The sequence below is a fragment of the Lontra canadensis genome, unplaced genomic scaffold, assembly GCF_010015895.1.
Source record: "Lontra canadensis isolate GAN:19392208 unplaced genomic scaffold, GSC_riverotter_1.0 scaffold22, whole genome shotgun sequence".
Lineage (NCBI taxonomy): Eukaryota > Metazoa > Chordata > Mammalia > Carnivora > Mustelidae > Lontra > Lontra canadensis.
Genome location: NW_022631016.1, coordinates 22,022,873 through 22,027,766, shown reverse-complemented (window position 1 = coordinate 22,027,766; position 4,894 = coordinate 22,022,873).

Sequence of the window (4,894 nt, the reverse complement as noted above, 5' to 3'; positions counted from 1 at the left end):
GATTTTATTTTTTAGAACAGTTTTAAGTCCATAGTCAAATTGGGCAGAAAGTGCAAAGTTCCCCAGGCACACCCTATCTTCAGCCCACAGTCAGCCTTTTCCCCACTATCTAAATCCCTCACCACAGCAACACATTTGTTAAAATTGATTAACCTACTTTGACACATCATTATCACCCTAAATCCAAAGTCTACATTAAGATTCACTCATGTTATTATATGTTTTATGTGTTTGAAAAATGTGTAACAGGTGTACACCACTGCAAATTATACAGGACTGTTTCACGGGCCCTCAAAACCTCTCTGCTCTGTTAATTTATTCCTTCCTTCTTCTGATCCCTTGACAAACATTGATCATTTTATTTTTTCCACGGTTTTGCCTTCTCCAGAATATCAACCATTGAAATTATACAGGGTACAGCCTTCTCAGATAGATTTTGCTTAATAAATGCATTTGTTTGATAACATATTTCTTTTTACTGCTGAATATTATTTCACTGAATAAACATATCAGATCTATTGTGTGTATCTGAATGTTAGAGACTATTTATCTATTTATCTATTTGAAGGGTGTCTTGGTTGCTTCCAGGTTTGTGCAATTATGAATAAAACTATATATATATATTTCTTATACATATATTTATTCATTATATGAATATATACTCACATAAATAATTATTAATAAAGCTATAAACATCCATGTGCAGGTTTTCTGTGTAGACATAACTTTAAAGTTCTTTGGGTAAATATAAAGGAGCACAATTTTTGGATCATATAGTAAGGGGATGTATAGTTTTTTAAGAAACAGCCAAACTATCTTCCAAAGTAGCTTGCATTCCCACCAGCAATGAATGTTCCACATCCTTGCCAGCCTTTAGTACTGTCATGTTATAAATGTTGGCTTTCTTAATAGGCTGGTAGTGAGATCTCATTATTGTTTTAATTTGCATTTCCTTAATGACACATGATGTGGAACATTCTTTCATATGCTTATTTGTCATCTGTATATCTTCTTTGGTGAGGTGTCTCTTCAGGTCTTTGACCTATTTTTAAATCATGTCATTTGCTTGTTTGTTTCCTTATTGTTGAGTTTTAAGAGTTTTGGCTGCTGTTGTTGTTGTTTTGTTTTGCTTTGCTTTTGTTTGTTTGCTAGTTTTGTATATTTTGGATAACAGTTCTTTATCAGATATGTCTTCTGCAAATATTTTCTCCCAGTCTCTGGCTTGTTCTTATTCTCTGGACAAGGTCTTTCACAGAGCAGAAGTTTTTGAATTGTGGCTTATCAATTATTTCTTTCATGGAATGTGCCTTTGATGTTTTATCTAAAAAGTCATTGCCATACTCAAGGTCATCTAGAATTTCTGCTATACTATCTTCTAAGAGTTTATAGTCTGATTTTTTTACATTTAGATCAATGACCCATTACAAACTAATTTCTATGAAGGATGAAAGGTCTGTAACTAGATTCACCTTACTTTTCCTTTTTGCATGTGGATGTCCTGCTGTTCCAGCACCATTTTTTGAAAAGACTATCTTTCCTCCATTGTATTTCCTTTGCTCTTTGTTTTAGATTAGTTGACCATATTTATGTGGGTCTATTTCTGGACTCTGTGGTCTAACACAGTAATCTATTGGTCTATTTTTTTACTAACACCTTATTGTCTTGAATACTCTAGCTTTATGGTAAGTCTTAAAGTGTGATAATGTCAGTGCTCTGTCTTTATTCATGTTCTTTAATACTGAGTTGGCTATTCTGGGTCTTTTGTCTCTCCATATAAACTTTAGAATCACTTTGTCAATGTTCATGAAGTAAGATGCTGAGACGTTCGTTGGGATTGTATTGAATCTATAGACTGAGTAACATCTGCTTTTTTAAATAAATTTGGTAAGACTTTCTCTTTTGTACTTATGTAACACTGCTATTTTTTAAAAATTTCAAAACCGATGAATTTTCCTTTGAACTATTTTAAATTTATACATAAAAAGAAAATTAAAATAACCACAATTTTATAGTCACACCATCAAATAAATCAGGAAATCTGTCTTGTGTTTTTAGAATAGTCAGCATAGGGGTGCCTGGGTGGCTCAGTGGGTTAAAGCCTCTCCCTTTGGCTCAGGTCATGATCTCAGGGTCCTGGGATTGAGCCCCACATCGGGCTCTCCACTCAGTGGGGAGCCTGCTTCCTCCTCTCTCTCTCTGCCTGCCTCCCTGCCTACTTGTGATCTCTGTCAAATAAATAAATAAAATCTTAAAAAAAAAATAGAATAGTCAGCACACCATGTAATCATAGTTAAGTGACTTGTGAAAATGAGGAAAGAAGTATTCTATTTGTACATCATACCTTTCCTATAGATATCATATTAAGAAGCACAATTTTGCCATAAAAACTAATACGTAAAATAAATTATGTAACTATGCTCAGGAAAATTATAAAGTACCTCAAAGCACTTTAATCATTGAAAAAGATTAAAGGGGTTTTTGCATTCTTCAAAACAACTGATAGTAATGTATCAATTCATCATAAACATACTTTAACACATTAAATTTTTCATCATTATGTACTCTCAAAAGATGTTGTTTTTTTAAGTTAAAAAAAGAGACAAAATGCATAGTTTTACCTATCCTGAATGGGAAATAGCAGCACTGTAAGTCCAAATCAACCTGACCATTTTTGTATGCATTTAAATATGGTAAATGCAAACACCAACTTTTGTGTGCATTTAAATATGGCAAATGCAAAAATATGAAAGGCAATGTGTAGCCTTAACCATAACATTCAATGACTTTCATATCATTTTTCCTTACTTCTTCAATTCTTAAAAAACCATCAAACATCACTATTTATTTCCTCACTGTCACACCTTCATCCCATAGTTTTATGAATTTGAGTAATTACTGAAAAGAATCATTGGGGATATTTTATTTTGCTCTGCTAGATCTTGTTCTTAATTGAGCATTAGGTCTATAATCAAAAAGATTTATGAAGGTTTTGGCAGACCACAGTGTCAATTTGCTTTCTTTGTTCCCACCAATATCTACTGAGGAAAAAAAAAAAAAAAAAAAAAGGAACTACAGCACGCTGCCCAACTTTCCCCAACATGATTGAAATTAGAACATTATTAAAAGGCAATGGAAATAAAGCTTATTCAGCCACAATATACACTGAGTGCTTACTTGTGAGTATGGACAAATTGCCAAGATTCTAGGAAGAAAGCCTAAAAGACAGTGATAATTGTTTTTATATTATTAATTATCAGAAACTGCAGAAAAATCAACACTTGCCTGTTTAATTTCTTGATGTTATTAGAAATTGCCATTAGATGTTATTAGAAATTGCCATATAAACTTAAATTTTTACAGTCAAATGTCCTTACCTTTGGCTCACACTCTGCTCACCTTGAATGATTAGAAAGATTAAATAACAGTCAAGAGTAGATAATAAAGTCAACAAAATACTTTTTGTAAAGAATAGTATGATTTAAAAAATCCATGCTGAAAATATCTTTTTCTACCTCTTATTGGAACAACCAAAAATATATCATGCCCCCAAGTGGGCTTCAGTTAGACTTCCTAAAACTAGCGTTATTTTATGAACTCATTATGATCTCCCCAATTTTCCCTAACATAATTGTACTTAATCAAAAAATAATAAATTCTTCATATTTGTTGTAAACATATATGAAGAAGCCATTAGTTTATTCAATCATTTATTCATTCAATAAATATTTATTGAAAACTGGTTAAGTACTTCTCACTGTGGTATATTCTAGTGGTACAGGAGAGATCATATAGCATCTGCCCTGCTCTGCCGGCAGAGAATTCACAGTCTAATGGGGGAGGGAAACACTAAATAAATATTTAACCAAAGAAATCAATCCAATTGTATTAAATACCACTAACCAGGGTACAGGAAAAGGGATAAAATGACATGTCTGAAGAATTAAGAAAGCATATCTGACAAATTGACGTGGAGAAGGACTTATGAAAATCAAATAAAAAGTGCCATAAGAAAGAGGGAAGAGACTGATTCAAAAAAAAAAAAAAAAAAGAATGTATACAAAAGCACACACTACTTATATATTTTAAAAAATCTTTTCTGGATGATAACATTTTTTGTTTTATTTTCCAGTTAAATCATATGAAAAGTTTACAGATTTATATTGTTTCCCACAAGTCCTATTCAGATCCATTCCTTACATTCCAGACCTCCCCAAAAAATATAGCATGGCAAACATGCCTCTAGTGCATGGAAGAAATCCCCACTAAGAGGCAGATTCCTGTTTGAGAAGCCTCAACTGTCCAAATTAATATCCTATGAATTCTCTCAGATTCAACCAAGGAAGTGAGCTAAAAAAGCAGAAGTCTGCTCTGAGCCTTAGAGGAACAGTGCATTGTGTGAATAATTCCTTCACCTCGTCAACTACCTAACATATTCCCGATATAACAGGCAGTAATAACAGCAAAAAGAAAGAGAGAGGTTATTAGCCTATAACAATTCAGTTTAAGCACTTAATCTATACACAGAATGTGTTTGAATATATTTTTTTAACTCAATAAGATTACATCACTGAGTAGTCAGAGTGGTTCATGGGTTAAGAACATGGATATTTCTAATCAGACTTATTTCTGGTCTTTGATGCATCGCATTTGAACGGTGTGACCCTGAGCAAGTTACTTTAATCAAAATGATCTTTGTCAGTAAATTGAGAAAAATATTAGGTCTTACAACTGAAATAAGCCTTGTAAAAATGAAATGTAAATCAATTAGCATGGTGCCTAGCACAAAAGTGTTCAATATATGGAAAATGGAAAATGCATTTTGGTAAGTAAACATTGCCTAAAATACTGTATACAATTTCACAGGTGCATTAAGATAGTTTAATTTATCATTCTT